Here is a 19,155-nt window from a genome sequence, read left to right as displayed (position 1 = left end):
GGTGGGTATTAACTGTCTTTCAGCACATAAAAATAGACAATAGCTGGGACACTGGGTTGTGTAGGAGCAGAGCTGTGAGACCGAACAAGTCAATAAACTCTCTCAATAAAGAAAAGCTCTATGTCTTGGTTTTGGCTTCACCAACCAGCTTGGATCCTGTTAACACTATCCAGCATGCAGAAAATTCCAGATAAACTGAATTGTGATTGATAAAATACCTGTATGGAAAGATGACGATTTCAGAGTGATGTGACCTAACTTATGAGTTAAATACTTTTTAAGCCTTCAATCAGCTGGGAATTTAATAAATATATACGGAAGACCTTCTAACTGCTGCTGGCAATCAGCAACGAAAAGGCCCTAAGTACATCAAATTATCTTGGAATTGCAGGGGTCAGGGGAGGGGTGGGTGGTTTGTAGGGGAGAATAAACCAGCTTGTAAATTGCCTGCCCATCTTTTGTCTGCCTCAGGACCATCCCAGACTCTCCAACTGACAGCTGCCCTGGCAGGAGTAGGCCACTCCACCAGATCTTGGTTGGTGCTCTTACTTTGGGTTCCCATTAGTCAGAACCATCAGAGGGGGTGGAAAGTTGGGAATGTCTCAATAAAAGGCTACACTGGGCATGCCTGTGGTTGGGAAGACCCAGGAAATCCTAGTGAGACACAATGTAGATGGAAATTTGACAATACATCAATTTTTTTTCCTCTGCCCAGCTTCTGTGATGTAGTTTCCCCAGGGAAGGGAAAAGGGAAATCTACTCCCTGTTAAACCTCGTTAGGATTCAATGAGAAGTGCAGCAAAGCATGCCATGAACAGAACTAGGCATACCTAAAAATGAGGTGTCAACCTGGTGAAGCGACAATGCAGGACTACTTGCATGCCAAACCACAGAAGCAGCATGCAATAGATCCCACAAACAACGGATCAGATCTAAGCTCTGCAGTCCTGCTGCAGTCGTGAACAGCGGTAGACAATTAAAAACCTGGCGAGAGGAGGTGGCTCCACAAACATTCCCATTCTCAAAGATGGGGGACCCCAACATGTCAGTACGAAAGTCAAGACTGAAGCATTTGCAACAATCTTCAGCCAGGAGTGCCAAGGGGAGAATCCATCTCAGCCTCCTCATGAGGTCCCCAGCATCACAAATGCCAGTCTTCAGCCAATTCAATTCACTCCATGTGATATCAAGAAATGGCTGAAAGCACTGGATACTGCAAAGTCTTTGGGCCCTGACAATATCCTGGCTGCAGCACTGAAGGCATTTGTGCTCCAGAACTAGCCATGCTTTTTCAGTACAGCTACAACATTGGCACCTACCCACCAATGTGAAAGAATTGTCCAGATATGTCACGTCCACAAAAGCAAGATAAATTCAATCTGGCCAATTACTGCCGCATTAGTCTACTCTCTGTCATCAGCAAAGTGATGGAAGGTGTCATTGACAGTGCTATCAAGCAGCACCTAAATCAGCAATAATCTGCTCACTGATGCTCAGCTTGGGTTCTGCCAGGGGCACCTGGCTCCTGACCTCATTGCAGCCTTGGCCCAAACATGGACAGAAGAGCTGAATTCCAAAGGTGAGATGAGAGTGACTGCCCTGGACATCAAGGCAGCATTTGAGCGAGTGTGGCATCAAGGAGCTCTAGCAAAACTGGAGTCAATGGGAATCAGGAGGAAAACTCTCCACTGGTTGAAGTCATGCTTAGCACAAAGGAAGATGGTTATGCTTGCTGGAGGCCAATCATCTCAACCCCAGCGTACTCTTGTAGGAGTTCCTCAGGTAGTGCCCAAAGCCTAATCATCTTCAGCTGTTTCAACAATGACCCCAACAACACCCCTGTCAAAAGGTGGGAAGTGGGGGTGTTTACTAGTGATTGGGAAATATTCAGTACCATTCGCAACTCCTCAAATGCTGAAGCAGTCCATGCCCGCATGAAGCAAGACCTGGACAACATTCAGGCTTGGGCTGATAAGTGACAAGTAATATTCATGTCACACAAGTGCCAGGCAATGACCATCTCCAAAAAGAGAGAATATAACCATCTCCCCTTGGCATTCAATGGAGCTACCACCGCTGAATGGCTGCAGCAGTTCAAGAAGGAGTCTCACCACCACCTTCTCAAGGGCAACTAGGGAGGAGCAATAAATGCTGACCTTGTCACCGATGCTCGCATCCCAAGAACGAATAAAAAAAAGTTTCACTCCTCTTCCTCCCACTCCACACCCCTCACCTCACTCCACACCCATCCATGGATCTCCTTGTCTTTAGGTCATTCCAAGGTTGTTACTCATGCCCAAGGATGGCTCAGCTGTTCACAATAGGAGCCATAACTCCAAGGTAACCGATCACCAGTTCAACTAAAGAACATGCTATTAGCTGAGTATGCAGCACATGGGGAGGCTTGACATATCACATCTCCATTGGGGATAAGAAATTTAACTTAATAATAAAAACAGTATATCAGTATTTTGTCATAAAATAAAACAACCCTGAACACATTACTTATTGTAGACTTTCCTTCCACTTTAATAAGATACCTATTCTATTGAAAAAGCATTGTTGATATCCTTACAGCTTTTTCCATAGCAAATGCCATTTATAACATATGTAAAAATATAAATATGTTTCCCCACAGCAATTTTTTCTTTATTATGAAATCAGCCTCATGGACAGAATGGATTTCAGCAGTGACTTTATAAAATAAGCTCCCATTTTACAAATAAACTATTAAAAATTGCAAAATGTTAATAGTTAGATTTAATTGCAATAGCTCTCAATTTGCCCATGTGGTTGAAGCTCCTGACAGAGGCAAGACCTTTCCTCAGGAGAAAGCAATTATTATCCAAATCAAAGGAGAGCAGGTAAACCTCCTCTGCCAGGTAAAAATTAAATCCCACTATAGCCTGTAACAAGACACCTTCCCTTGAGCTTCGACCAATCTAAATAGAGGGAGGGAATAATTTACAAAATGGAGGAACCCTTTATGACAGAGGTAGAATCATTTTAAATAAATTGAAATTCAGAAATAACTGATCCATAAGTATCATCGCTTTGTGATGAGAAGAAAAGGACTAAAAATAATTATAACTTGAACAGACAACCGATTACTGATGTGTTAAGATGCATTAATCTTTACAGAGACAGCGGACCCCTTTTTGTTTTCGAATCCCAAATAGGCATTAAAGTGTACCTCTGCGATCAGAAGTTATTGGGCATCTGTTGCTCATTCCCAAAAAATGCTAATTCATCTATGAAGATGGGACGCACTGAGTTGTCAGTTCCATAGCAGCACTATGACCGCATGTTATTAATTATTCATTGTACAACGCAACAGTTCAGCCTTCATAAGTCACAGAGCAAATCTGACAGCATTTAAGTTTATTTTAAGCCATGCAAACATATGGAGTTAAGCAAAAATTGTCTCTTCACAGATTATAAAGCAAATCATCGTAAGCCTCAAGAGGTGAGCTTTATTGGGCTGAGCTGCCAAACCCTTTTATCATCTTCACTCCATTTCTTTTTTCAAAGTTTGTCCAATTTCCTCCCCTTTTTTCTGCCATCACAGTTCCTGCCTGCAGAAACCTCTCCATGAATAGAAGGTCAATGCCAATTCATGAGAGTGCTGGAAAATAAGGCCATCGATTTCTAAAGCTTTGTTATAACCAAAGCAGATGGCAATTGCTGAGCAAACTAAACCCCAGGGGGAAACTTGGCTTACAGGCCATACCTTTTTTTTTTGTATTCTGAAAACGAGAAGGAAATGTACCAATCTCAATAGCAAGAGGTTCAGTAACACGTTTGGGATTTTAAGAATTAAAAAAGTAAAAGTTTAATTAACAAGAAGACAAAAAAACGTAAGCACACAGGATTGCAATCACAGTTAAACTTAGTCTTACAAAACATTCCCCCAAAAGACGCTCTACTTGGTCAGACCCACAAGTGAACACCTTCTAGGCAACGTTCCCTTATAGATGTTTAACTAAAAAAATCCAACAATATTACCCAAGACAAACTGCTATAGCTTTAATAAAGGCATGCCACATGACCTTGTAAACTCTCTTCCAATCTGCTGTGGAAATCCAAGACTTCAGAACAAGTCTGATTTTTGCAGCCCAAGATTTTTCTGGCTTGACTGGATGGCTGATTCAACTGCATCTTCTCCCAGCCTAGAGCTGTTTCCAGGAGATCCTCCTCAAACCACCAACAGCCCCAAAAGCTCTCCACAGTAAGTCTGAACCACCTTTTTCCCCCTTTCATCTCAGGTTCTATTGTTCTCATATCTCTTTGGAACTCAAATCCTTCCAAATATAGAATCTTTCATGTTTCTATTTTGTCTCTGCTTTCGGTCAATAAAATGTAATATGCCCTCTTCTGTTCACCCATGGAACTCCTGGAAGATGCAAAAATGTTTCTTGTCATCTCTGACTTCCCTTTGTTATTCAAACGAACTCTCAACTCATCTAAAAATGCAAATGTTAGATCCAATCTATTTACTTGTACCTCAAACCCACCATAATATCCTATTATAAATGCACACTTAATGCCTCTATCCTTTCATCTCTTCAACCTCCCAGACAACCTGCCTCTAGTAACCTTTCCCCAACTTAATTAAATCATTTCCACACATACAACACAGCCTTCTTCACACAATAACAACATAGTTTCCAAAAATATTTAAAAAAAATAAGACCATTCTTACAGCTTTCAAAATGATATATAATATCATAAGCATTGTCACTTAGCTTTGTTAGTGAAAGTCTGGCAAAAAAATAAATATAACGTGCCTGTTGTGCAGAACTGGGCAGTTGTTAAAGTGTTTTTCATGTTTAAAGGGACAATGTCAACACCATAAAGTGAAAGCCACTTTGAATGCATGGATACAGAAATACATGGACTGGTATGCATCATGCACCCAGCAATGCAAATGTTACATTAAACATGTTCTAAAGTAGAAGACAATCAATATGATAGTATTGCTAAACCTTAATCCATTCCTGAAGGGCCAAGCCTGTCTGAGACCATCCTATTACATATAATGAGAGGAATCGTCCCAGGTTTGCACTAAGTGCAGTAGCGGGCGGGTAAAATTATGTTTTACCCGCCAGCCGAAAAGCGGCTTTTCATGCTGTATCGCCCCAAACCTGCTGCATTAACTATGCATTCCCAGAAAACACGCCGTTTCCATGGTGGGTGGTCTCTCATTCGCTCACCACACCATCACTTCACTGCTTCATCACACTGGGCACCATATTTAAAGTCTAGACACGTGCACACCTCTCAATGCTTCCAGCCCACGACTGCTGCACAGAAGACAGGATGGTCCCAAAAGGAAAAAACACTACAGCCTCCAGGTTCAATGACGCATCCCTCGAGCACCTTTTGGGTGCACTGGATGCTCACTGTGATGTCCCCTACCCCTGCTCTAACTGCAGGCTGGGTAGCAACCTCACTAATCTGGCTTGGGAGACGGTAGCAGCTGTGGCCAGGTCCAATGTCCTGCAAAAGAGGACAGCCACCCAATGCCGCAAGAGAATGAATGATCTCTTCCGTTCTGCCAGGGTAAGTCACTCTTCTCATCAATCTCCACTCACGCTCACAAACCCATCACACATCCACAGGGCCCTCACTCACTGCCAGTTCAAGGGACATCACCATTCACTCTCATACACACCTTCATTGTCCTCATCCCTACCGTGGGACCACTCATCACCCACACATGCTGGGTATACTTATCATCTGGCCTGGCAGGTGTTCTACTTACGCTCTCTCCATCTCTATTTATACAGGACAAGCTGGCACATAAGAAGGAGGGGTCGCCAATCAAGGTCCTCACAGACTTTGAAAACAGCGCCATCCAACTGGTCGGCGAGGATCTGGACAGTTCCTGTGCTGACAGTGAGGTCGGCGCTGCTCTACCATGTGAGGACCCAGCAGTGCAACATCCATCAGACAACCATGTCGTGAGTGATATGTCCTGTTTCACAGGCCACTGCCATGCACTAATTATCTCTCTTTGCTTTCGCAGGTACATCTGGCAAACAGCCGGAGTCCACGACCCAGGGCCTCCAATCATGCCCCAAAGAAACCTCTGGAGAGGAATCTGAAGGCACCCTCATTGAAGTCCCATCACAGCACTCACCCACACCCTCCACCAGCACAGGGACACACACCTCGGTGGGACCTAGCTTTAGAGTAGCCTCGGGATCACAATCTGGTGAGCACATCTCACTTCCATAGCAGGCAGTGGCAGGGACGCCCCAGGTGTCTAGCACTTGGAGGACTGCTGGAGGCCAGGAATTTGCTCATTCTGAGTCAGATGATAAGCTTTTGGACTCGGTCATGTCACAGTTGCTGGAACCGTAAAGGGAAACTCGGGAACATCAGGAAGGGATGTCCGCTGTACTCCTCAGATTGCAAGGCACGGTGGAGGAGTCCGTCTGCCTTCAGACTCAGGTGATAGCGCTGACATGCCAACGCACTGAGGTCAACACTGGTAGAATGGCGGACGCCACAGAAGCCTTGGTTCAGGACATCAATCTTGCACTGCTGCAGGGGCTGAACTCCATCGCTGAAGCCATAGTTGGCCTCCAACAGTTCGTACACGGGAGGGTGCAGGGCAGCTCTATCTCACTCCAGCTACCCCTTCTCAGGGAGTCAGCCAGCAGCCCTTGGGCACCCATAGGGAGGAGGATCAGCAGGTGCACACCCCACGTCCATCCACCCAGGTGACTCCGGGAGTATCCAGCCCATCCGACCGAAACCCCTCTTCCTGTAACCCCAGGAGCTCCGGCTCCACAGGCCGAAGAGGATGCCACTGCCACACAACAGAACCCCAAAAACAGACCAGGGCCCTCCAAGTCTTGGCCCTCCAGAAGGCCCTCCAGAAGACACCTGCCAAGTTTATCACAGACAGGGCGTAGCAGTCAGCAGGCTGTCTCCACCTCCACTGTGGATGTCGGGGGAGCACCAAGACGTGGTGGCAGGGTTAGGAAGGTTAAGAAGATCTAGTTGCAAAGCCTGGACACTGGTGTTAATCACTTGTACATAATGTTCACTACTGTCCATATAAACTCCCAAGAATGTCTCCCTGCCTATGGCTCCTTGTTCTGATGAGCAGTGTTCGTGTCACTCAGACGTGAAACCTTTCTGCACAAGATAAAAGCAGGCGTCTCAGTCCAGGGCCTCTTCCCTGTGCTTTGTGCAGCCTTCAGCCCAAAATGATGGTCTGGCCTCACACTCCCTGGACACATTACTGATGTCTGCACCTCAACAGTGCTGGTCATTGCTGCTAGAATGTCGTGGGAAGAGGTCACAGAGTTCCGTCATTCTCTCTGTGTGCTCTCAGCACCTTTAAAGTGGGGCTGGCCCCCATCTCTTCAGCATCTATGACCAGTGATACTGTGCTCCTGAAGGGGTCAGGGCATGAAGGCGGGCAAAGCATCAGATGCTTTTAAAGTTTCTTGGCTGCATCTCTATGATGTGACCCTGATCACAGAGCACAAGCGAGCTGCTGCTGGCCAGACAGGAGTCAAGCATTCTCAGAGGCTATGTGAAGATCTGTGGAGTGTCCTCACTGCATGTCACCATCCTCCTGGAATCGAGAGACTATTAGGGCCTCCACTGCGTCTCCATGTCAGGTGCATTATCATAGAGGGTATCTGCGCTACCATAAGCTAAACTGGAGTCAAACGTTCGTAGATGCTATGTGAGGATCTTATGGTGTCTCCTCGCTGCATGTCGTCATCACCCTCCACAAATCTAGCAGCTATGAGGGCATCCCGAGTGCGCCTGCCTCTTCTGGCCAATGCAAGGGCCTCATCCCCATCATCGACACCTTCAAGGGCCTCCTCACCCTCATCTCCGTTAACGTCCTCCTCATCGAAGGAGGCCTCCAACTCCTGCACCTCATCCTCAGCCAGCTCCTCTCCCCGTTGCAGTGCCAGATTGTAAAGGGCACAGCAAGTGACGACAATGAGTGACACCCTCTGTGGTTTGTATTGCAGGGCTCCACCAGACCGGCCCAGGCACCAGAACCTCACTTTCAGCATCCCGATGGTTTGCTCCACCAAGTTGTGAGTTGCAGCATGAGCCTCATTATAACTTCGCTCTGCTGCAGTCTGAGGCCACTGCATGGGCGACGTCAGCCACGTCCTCTGTGGGTAGCCCTTGTCCCCAAAAAGAGCCATCCCTGCAGCCTCTGTGGACCCTGGAAGACGTCAGGGACCTGTGACCGACTGAGAATGAAGGAATCGTGCACACTCCCTGGAAACCATGCACACACCTGCAGGATGCATTTCTGGTGGCTGCACACCAGCTGCACATTCAGCAAATGGAATCCCTTGTCATTGACATAGTTGATCCCTTGTTGCGACAGAGATCTGAGCACCACATGAGTGCAGTTGATGGCACCCTGCACCTGTGGGAAACCCGGCATCTGGGCAAATCCAATCATTCTTGTATCCTGGCTCTCTTGGTCCTGGGTGAAATGCACAAAGTTGTGTGTCCTCGCGAAGATGGCGTCCGTGACCTCATGGATGCATTTGTGGGTGGAGGCTTGTGATATCCCACAGAGGTCACCTGTGGAGCACTGGAAAGCACCACTGGCATAGAAATTGAGCACCGTGGTCATTTTCACAGCCACTGGCAGTCGAAACCCTGCATGTCCAAGTGGCGCCAAGTCCTGCAGTAAATGGCAGATGTGACCATGCAGTTCCCTAGACATGCACAGTCTTCGGCGACACTGGTTCTCAGTCATCTGCAGGAACGAAGGGCGGCGTCTATAAACTCTGGGTCTAGCTAGGCGCCGACCAGCGATGGCTCCCTGTGGCTGTTTGGTGATGTGTGCGGGAGCCCCAGCCACCCCTTATTCCTGAGGGTGCTGCTCTCCCTTTGCGCAGCCAGGCGCCTCAGTCGCCCCCTTCTACATCATCTTCACTCTCTGTACTCGAGGCATACAGTTAGTTCACCAGGCTCCATGCTCCTGATGTACTCCTCCTGCAGCATGAAAGGGGTAGATGTGTGGGTTAGCATGGGTGTACTAAGAACCGCTCTTGGTTTAGTCTGAAGGCCCCCTAATGCATCCCGGAGACTGCTGGCCATCACTTGGATGGCCAGAGTTTACTGCGCTGCCTGAAACCCCAACCACCTCCACCCCACTCCACCTGGCGGCAGCTTTGCCCATTGGACTGCATGCTGTGCTCTCAGCTCAGACACGGACATTCTCCTAACCCGCACTGCAAAGCTGCACTGTTAGCTTGAACCATGGGGGAGACTGGTCTAAACCAGGATGATGACATTGCAAGGGGCTGTGAGCGCCTCCACCAGTGGCTGCTCCATGGCCAGCTTTAGCAAGGAGATTATACAATGTGCCCAGTCATCCAACTATTCTGCAGCCCACTAAAAGTCCACTAGTTTGCAGTCTGTGCCCGAGGATTGAAAAGCTCTGAAGCACCCGGTGGCACTGTCATGCCTCTGCATTGATTGAGTGGGCAGATAAGCTAGAGGCCCAACTCCAATCATGTCAATGTGGCTGCGCATGACCCATCTCAGCTGCAGAGGAATGGTCACTTTATACAAGGTATCCCTAATGCATGGCCGCTTCCCTTGCCCACCCGCCCCCTCCCCACTCCACACGTGTTTTTGCCCTACCTTCAGCCGCAGGGCAGCCTTTGCACCCACCCCCTCCCCCAACAAAGTTGCCTCAATCACAGGTGTTACAAAAGTATAATAATTTTTGCGGTGTGTATGTGTGCGTGTGTGTGTGTTTGTGTGGCTTTGACTCATCAAAAGAAGCTAGGTTTGAAATGCGAAATATATGAACATGGCTGAAGTCTTAGAATGTAAGGTGTGAGGAGAATTTGCATTTTTAGATAAATCGGGACAGTTTGAATTTCAAAGAGACATTAGGATGCTTACACCCAGCCAGAAGCTAGGCCAAGCAGTGTGTTTATTTTTCCCAAAAGTTACTGACAATATTAGCACCATGAAGAGTTTTATATTAGGGGAAAGTATAGTTTCAAAGACATAGGGGACAATGGAACTAACAGGTTAAAAGAAAGAAAACATATATAAGGGAGAATGAAAGGCTATGTTGAGAGGGGAGACTGTCACATCTAGCAGGTGCTTGCGAAACAGCCTCAAAAACGCCTCTAGCATTTCTGCATGAGTTTGCTGCATCCAGCCCTTAAAGGTGTTAACTGTGTTGGCCTGTCTTTCTAACTTTAAAATCTATTTCGGACTGTTGCCTTATAAGGGGGTGAATTTGGGAGTCAGGTTAGGCAGGAATTTTAGTCTTTACTATCGTATTAATTAACTGGAATCTTACATATGTGTTTGACATCTTTTCTTTTGTTAATAAATATTTTAATTTAGCTTTTTTAAAAAAATCTCTGAAGTTCTTGGTGGACTTATGACTTCTGAATTCAAAATACGAAATAAATACAAGTTGCAAACCGTTGTGATAGTGGTATCATGTTTCCCTCGTGGATTTGATCCGCCAGGCACACATCATCTGCCACATCATAGCACAGGGCAGCCTTTGCCCACCCCCAAAGTTTCCTCAGCCACAGGACAGCCTTTGCCCCTCCCCCCAAGTCAGTAAACTGCAGGGCAGCCTTTGCCCTCCCACTCCAATGCAACTCAACCTTGAAGTCCAACAGGCTGTTGTGTGAGGCAAGGGAGGAGATAGCAGGGGCACTGGCAATAATTTTCAATATCTCTCTGGCCATAGGAAAGGTGCCAGAGGACTGGAGGACAGCCAATGTGGTGCCGTTATTCAAGGAAGGAGGAAGGGATAAACCAGGGAACTACAGGCCAGTCAGTCTAACCTCAGTGGTGGGGAAATTATTGGAAGCAATTCTGAGGGATAGAATTAACCTACACTTGGAGAGGCAGGGATGAATCAAGGGCAGTCAGCATGGTTTTGTTAAGGGGAGGTCATGTCTGACCAATTTGGTTGAATTTTTTGAAGAGGTGACCAGGTGTGTAGATGAGGGCAATGAATTTGACGTAGTCTACTTGCACTTCAGCAAGGCTTGTGATAAGGTCCCACATGAGAGACTGATAACGAAGGTAAGAGTCCATGGGATCCAAGGCAATTTGGAAAATTGGCTGAGTGGCAGGAAGCAGAAGGTGATGGTCGAGGGGTGTTTTTGTGACTGGATGCCTGTGTCCAGTGGGGTTCTACAGAGATTGGTGTTGGGTCCCTTGCTGTTTGTGGTATATATAAACGATCTAGGCTTGAATGTTGGAGGGTTGATCAGTAAGTTCATGGATGACACGAAAATTGGCGAGGTAGTAAATAGTGAGGAGGATAGCCTTAGATTACAGGGCGATATAGACAGGCTGGTCAGGTGGGCTGATCAGTGGCAAATGAAATTTAATCCGGATAAGTGTGAGGTGATGCACTTGGGCAGGACAAACAAGGCACAGGAATACACGATGAATGGTAGGACTCTGGGAAGTAACGAGGATCAGAAGGACCTTGGTGTGCATGTCCACTGGCCCCTTAAGGTAGCAGGACAGATAGATAAGATGGTTAAGAAGGCATATGGGATACTTGCCTTCATTAGCCGAGGCATAGAGTATAAGAGCAGGGAGGTTATGCTGGAACTGTATAAACCGCCGGTTAGGCCACATCTAGAGTATTGCATGCAGTTCTGGAATCCTTATTATAGGAAGGATGTGATTGCACTAGAGCGAGTGCAGAGGAGATTTACCAGGATGTTGCCTGGGCTGGAGAGTTTTAGTTATGAGGAGAGTTTGGATAGACTGGGGTTATTTTCCCTGGACCAGAGGATATTGAGGAGGGACATGATTGAGGTATATAAAATTATGAGGGGCAAAGATAGGGTAGACAGGAAGGAACTTTTCCCCTTGTTGGAGGGATCAATAACCAGGGGGCATAGATTTAAGGTAAGGGGCAGGAGGTTTAGAGGGATGTGAGGAAGATTTTTTTCACCCAGAGGGTGGTGGGAATCTGGAACTCGCTGCCTGAAAGGGTGGTAGAGGCAGAAACCCTCATAACCCTCATTTAAGAAGTATTTGGACGTGCACTTGCAATGCCAAGGCATACAAGGCTCTGGGCCTAGTGCTGGAAAATGGGATTAGAATAGTTATGTACTTGTCTGACCGGCACAGACTCGATGGGCCGTAAGGCCTTTTCCTGTGCTATAGACTTCTATGACTCTATGGGCATCCCTCGCGAGCGCTCCGCAATGTTACTATGCACTCACCTCCGAGTTCCCCTCAAAGTGCAGCCCACCTAGTGCATACCTTTTATATGCAGGTGTGTTCCATGGGCGGACAATCCAGTGGGGGAAAGGGAGGAATGAGTCCAGCGGGCAACCCTTATAATGATATGCTGATGTATTACAATAAGGTTCCCAACGTCCGATAGCGGGAAACACAGCCCGCCGTTGATGGGCTGAGCGGATGATCGCAAACTGGTTTCACAACATTGTGAAACTGATTTTTGGCCTTCTCGCCATATTGTCTGCTTGCACCACCGAAAATGCCCGACGCCAGCGGGCACAGGTGTTTCTGCCCAATGTCTATTAAGTCAGCATTCCTGTGTTGTGATATATTGAATAATATTTCATTTGGGTACTACGTAAGAATCTTCCCAACCCGTGCACAGAGCTTTCCTACCCACCAGACTGATGTGTGCTGAATGTTTCCATATCTATTGACTGCAGTATCTTGTTACTGGTACCAATGGTATAACATGAAGGTATAGAAGATAGAAAGTGCTGTACTGAAGTAACAGTGATCATTTTTAAAATGACAAAGATTACTTCTGATACATTCCAAGAAATGCCAAACTGATGAAAGAGGACAATTAGAAATATTTTCACAGCCAAACTTTTTCAGAAATCAGTACTTCTATCAATCTCAAACAGATGCTTTTGCTAAAATTATGTCCAAGAAAACAAAGTTTGTGGAGAAAGAGCTGCTGTAGAATTATAATTGTTTAACCGTCCTCAATTGTATCTATGGCACCTGACAGAGCCCTCTGTGACCAAGTTAATTGAAATTCATTCTCACTGAAGTGAAAATTTAGGATATTTACATATAAAGCAGTGAATTGGTACCTGCATCTTCAGATACAATAACTCTCACATATTTGTCATTCACTAAATAGATCAATTTCAGGTCTCAGGATTTACCAACTATTATCGGTGTATATAAAATGCCTTGCGACAGCTTTGAACATTCTTAGCCTTCCAAACATTAAGAGGCAATTTTTTGAGTTCTTGGTGACACACTTCTTTCAAGACCTTGTTGTCTGTCATGACTTTGGGCATAAGTTACTTGAGCTTCTCATTGCAAAAATAATGGACTCAAAGGGCACTGTTGCAACCCTCAGCTATTTTCTCTTGGCATGTTCTCAATGGCCAATGGTCCTCTGGACCTTAACTGTAGCATAAAGCTGAAGTCAAAACAGGCAAACCCTGTTACGGTGATTTACTTGACCAGTATCCCAAATGAGCGCTACTGTCAACACATCAACATATCAAAGGTCACCACCCCAATCTGTAGAAACAAATGCACGCATTTTCTGCTGATTGCACCAAAACATTTGTACTAGAGCATGGCTCCTGTTCAGAGACTGCCTCAGATATAAATGTATATTAACAAGGAATCACTTTTAAGAGGAGTGCGCTGTGACAACTCTGACTGTCAGTTCAACCTCTCAAACTCACAGCCAGGAGCATTAGTATCTAATTAATATATAAAATTAATATCGAATTACTCTGCAATTGCATCAGGCTCTTCAAACATCAAGCACTCATGCACTTTATATTGTCACCCTCAATGATACTGGGCAATGGAAGATATTCGCAACCTGCAAACTGTTAAATCTTCAGCACTCAAACATTGAGCCATGTGAACTGATCCCTTTAGAGAACACACATTAGCAAGGTGAATTTCATGTAAACACAAATACAAAAATACAATACTGCAGATGTAGGAAGTCTGAATTAAAAACAGAAATTGCTGGAAATGCTCAAGAAGTCAGACAGCATCTGCGGAAAGAGAAGCAGAGTTAACATCTCAGTTCGATAACTTTGCATCAGAAATGGAAAAAGAGCTGTAACAGGTCTTAAACAAACACAGAGGCAGGGAAAGGGGAGGAGAGAGAAAGATCAAAAGGATTGTTCTGTTATAGGTTAGAAGGCAGGGGGGATTAAATGACAAAAAGGATGATGACATAAGGTTAAAGGAGATGGTAATGGGACAGACAAGTGAAGAAACAAAAGATGGGTCTGGAGGTGGTGTAACTGGGAATAACAGAAACATTATCAATAGCTGCCATCCAAAAATATGGGGGCAGAGGTTATGGTTTGAAAGCAAAATTGATCATTTTTTCCAAAAAGCGTGATACAGCAGCAATGCAGTCATCAATGTAGCAGAGAAATAGGTCAGGGAGGGGTCCTGAGGACTGGACCAAAAACTGTTCCACACATCACATGAAAAGACAGGCATGGCATTGTTAAGATCCACATGAATTCCCATAAGTAGCACTCTTATCTGGAGGAAATTAGTGAGTTAGTTTTCATCGTCAGGTCCTCGAAAAAACCTTTTTTTCCAATAGGCCGACGATTGTATCTGTACTATTTCTTGCTCTTGCCCCAGAATGGAAGGTTTCATCAACTTTATTTCCAATTTCGACATTTCCAATTTCGACCTTTCCATCTCTGGTCCATCTCTGACCCTTCCCTCCCTAAACTCTTCTGTCCTCCATTTTTGGCGAAAGGCTATCAGCAAATTACCCAAAAGCCCACTGACACCTACAACTATGCTGACTACCTTTCCTCTCACCCGGCTTCTTATTAGGTCTCGATTCATTTCCACAGGTTCTCAGTCTCCGTCGCAGCTGTTCTGACAATGCCACCTTCCATACCATTGCTTCCGATACGTCTTCATTTTTCTCAACTGGGGATTCTCCTCCAGTGTGATTAACAGGGCCCTGGACCTAGTCCATTCAACTTCTGACATTTCAGCTCTCATCCCTTCCCATCCTTCACAATCCCACCTGCCCTCACCTTCTATCCCTCCAGCCTCTGCATTCAACAGATCATTTTCCATCATTCCACCACCACAACCAGGGTGATGTCACCACCAAACATACCTTCCCCTCCCCTCCCATTTCAGTTTTCTGCAACACCCTGGTTCACTTTTCAATAACCCCAACAACCTCTTCCCTTCCCACCATAGCTCCCCATGCAAGTGCAGGAGATGCATAACCTGTACTTTAACGTCCTTTCTTCCAACCTTCCAGAAACCCAAGAGCTCTTTCCAGGTGAAACAGAGATTTACTTGGAGCTTCTTTCCATTTAGTATACTGCATTCACTGCTCATGATTTGGTCTCCGCCACACAGGGGAAGCCAAATGCAGGTTGGCTGAGCACTTTGCAGAACACCTTGGCTCAATCAGCAAACATGACACTGAGCTTTCTTTCGCCTGTCATTTTAATTTTCTACCCCACTCCCACTCTGATTTCTATGTCTCTGGCTTCCTACACTGGCCCAATCAAGTGAAGAACAGCACCTCATCTTTCAATTAGGCACTTTACAGCCTTCAACATTGACTCAACATTGAGCTCAACAAATTCACATCACACTCTATACCCCTATTTTCTTTGGGCAACAGCTGAGTGTTGCTTCTGCAATTCTCACTTACACTTCCTCCAGGCCCATATTTTGTTTTTCTTTGTTTCAGTCTGTCCTATCACTGTCTCCTTTTAATTTGCACCATCATCCCTTTTAACTTTCAATCTCTCCTGTCTCCCAACATATAACAGAACTTCCTCCCTTCTCCCTGCCTCGGTTCTTTTCAAAACCTTATACAGTTCTAACTTCTTCCATTTCTGACGAAAAGTCATCAATTTGAAACATTAACCCTGTTTCTCTTTCCACTACCTGACTTGCTGAGTACTACAAAAATTTTGGTTTTTATTTCATGTAGGCACATCCGCCCAGATTTTCATCATTGCATTGGGTGTGCAGTTTGGAGAATTCCTGGCTCCGCAAACCTGACTTCTAAAAAATGTCTGACTGAACGTCGGATTTTCGTGACGGGATTCCCTGGGGGTCAGACCAAATGAGCACGGAGGATGCTGGGTACAGAGGTGGACTGGGTGAAAGGCCTGCCTCGGTGCTCTATCACTGTGTTGGAGTTTAATTAAAAAAAAGAAAAACATAAAACAGCCTTCACCCCTTACAAACATTCAATCTCCTACACACGCCCCATGCCGCATCCAAATTCATGCCCTCTTCCTACCCCCCCCATTGGCCCCTCACACCTTCCATGCCAACCTATACCCCTCTGCCCAGCCCCCATGGCCTTTTATAGCCCCATGCCAACCTATGCCCCCACTCCTATAGCCCTTTATAGCCCTGATTCCAACACACTGCCAACTCATGCCAGTATCTCCCAGCATCCACCACGGCAGACCTCAGGACCCACGCTGAGATTAAATAAAGTTTCAAGTGTCTATTGCAAACTTATTTTAAAAAAAACACTCTCATTCATAAAAACCTGTTTACTACGTTTACATTCCTTGAAGCACATTGTCCATTACAAATATCAAATATTTCATTCAACTGCATAATCCCTTATAAAAACAAGCATTGGAAATCATAGACCCATTTCAAGAGTCTATAACCACTTGGAGCTATCAATCGAACTGTGAAATAAGGCATCTTACAGTGATAATGGAGAGATGCGAAATCTGTCATGCAGCACTAATCCAGTAACGGAAGCCCTAAGTTTTAGATGAAGAGACTGAGTGAAATAGCAAGCAATTGTTTTTTTATACTCCAGACAATTTTTTCAGAGTGAAAGGGCAGGAGTTTTAAATGCCTTTCCAGCTCCCTTTGACAGTTCACCCTGACACTTTGGACAATATTTATTGACAGCTCCTTTTGACAGTTCACCTTAACACTTCTGACAGTTGCTTTTGACAGTTTCAATGAGCTTACATTTCCGATGAATGTATGCATTTTTTACGCACGTTTATGCCTAATTTTAACAATCTCAAAGGGTACCTTACCTCTCCCAAAGGGCACCTGACCTCCCCCAAAGGTCACCTGACCTCCCCCAATGGTGTCCCAGGACCATAGCCAAAGGAGTACCTTACCTCTCCAAAAGGGTACCCTAGCTATCCAAACAAATCCACAAAGCTCAGACTTGCTTCTACCAGGTCTTATCTGTGCATATCAGGTTTCAGACAACTCTCACACCAAAATCACACATAAGCGGAAGCAAGTGCTGATTTCCAGGGGCAGCTGCCTCCGCAAAATGGGCATGCGTGAATCCAGACACGGATCCATTTCTGTCCCAGCAAAAACGGTAGTCTTGTGTTCACAAGCTGGACTTCCGGATTCGGGGCCTCTTCCGCCATGACGGAGAGGCTCTCCATCGTGGGGAAAATCCAGGCCACACTTTTCAGCAAGATTAATGTGACCTCACATTGCACTAAAAAAATCTGAAAAATGCAGATCGAACAAAAAGTATGAATTTAGGAAGTCAAAGGAGAAAATACCAGCAACCTGTAGTACTTAACTGGAAAATATTTCAGGACCTTGGTCAATTTAAGATCAGTTTACAAATGTTGTTCTGCCCTCCACTCTACACAATCCATTTCTCACATTCACAACTGTCTGCTTTCTGTTCTTGCAGGAAAAGAGAGTATACAACACCAGGAGCAGGCAAAGAATCCAGGGGTGGCCTACCAGTGAGACCCACCTTGGCAGCCAATGTCAATGTGTGCCCAAGTGGCCTGTTGTGAAGGGCGTCTTGTTCCAGCAGGCTGCAGATCTCAGTAGCAACCTGCTGTGAAAGCCTGAGCTTCCCAAAGCACTGGTGCTTACACATGTTGAGAAAACTGATCCTCTGCCTACAGACCCTGTGTTAGAGGGCATCACCTCCTACAAGCTGGGTCTCTATGTCCATCCACTCTGTCCCGTAAAGCAGCATGCAACCGAGGAAAAAGCAACTGGTGCTGCTGCTGGTGTTGTTCCTGCTGCTCCTGGTGTTGTTGGGTGTTGCTGGTACTGCTCCTCTTGTTCCTCATCAGAGGTCAAAGTAGAGCCACATGAGCTGCTCCCAAGCGTCAGTGAAGACTGACAGCAGGGAAAATCAGATCAGGGTGAGTAAAGTCCAAGTTAGGTGAAATTACTTCAAAAAAGTTTCCAGTAGTGAAATCAAACGCTAAGAGCAAATGTTGTGCTCACAAGCTTTAGGCCAGCAGCTATGCAGTTCCACTGCTTAAAGGCCTTCCAGCTTATTAGCTTCACTGATCAATAACTCCCCACTGTGCTCTTGCCTTGTTGAGCCTGGTCAGTTCCACACAGTTCAGGAACCACGTGCGCTGAATATTAAAACCAGAATCCTGAGTTAAAGCCACACTTAATTGCTTGTTTGCATAACTAAATGACTGATCAAACATCTTAATGGCATTTTCCACTCCTTGTGATGCAGTCGAGTAAAACTTGGAAACAAAAACAGAATTACCTGGAAAAACTCAGCAGGTCTGGCAGCATCGGTGGAGAAGAAAAGAGTTGACGTTTCGAGTGCTCGTGACCCTTCAACAGAACTGGGTAATATTAGGAGAGGGGTGAAATATAAGCTGGTTTAAGGTGGGGGGGGAGGAGAGGTTTGCGGGGGGGGGGGGGGGTGGGGTTGTAGGGACAAGCAAGCAGTGATAGGAGCAGATAATCAAAAGATGTCACAGACAAAAGAACAAAGAGGTGTTGAGGGTGGTGATATTATCTAAACGAATGCGCTAATTAAGAATGGATGGCAGGACACTCAAGGTACAGCTCTAGTGGGGGTGGGGTGGAAAGACTAACAGGGCATAAAAGGTAGAGATTTAAAAACTATGGAAATAGGTGGGAAAAGAAAAATCTATATAAATTATTGGAAAAAACAAAAGGAAGGGGGAAGAAACGGAAAAGGGGTGGGGATGGAAACGTCAACTCTTTTCTTCTCCGCCGATGCTGCCAGACCTGCTGAGTTTTTCCAGGTAATTCTGTTTTTGTTTTGGATTTCCAGCATCCGCAGTTTTTTGTTTTTATCTCTGAGTAAAACTTGGAAATGGGTGGGATCATGTCAGATTTCCAACACGCTGGCATTTTTGGGAGATT

General features: G+C 45.6%; 1 protein-coding gene across 5 annotated transcripts in view; it reads right to left on the bottom strand.

The window, feature by feature from the left end:
- The window catches only part of hecw2b (HECT, C2 and WW domain containing E3 ubiquitin protein ligase 2b), a 413,575-nt gene that overhangs the window by 202,720 nt on the left and 191,700 nt on the right, over window positions 1-19,155 (bottom strand). The window lies entirely within an intron of this gene.

This window comes from Cetorhinus maximus, chromosome 11 (assembly GCF_964194155.1).
Source record: "Cetorhinus maximus chromosome 11, sCetMax3.hap1.1, whole genome shotgun sequence".
Lineage (NCBI taxonomy): Eukaryota > Metazoa > Chordata > Chondrichthyes > Lamniformes > Cetorhinidae > Cetorhinus > Cetorhinus maximus.
The sequence above is the reverse complement of the archived record's forward strand: the minus strand, read 5'-3'. Positions and strand labels throughout refer to the sequence as shown.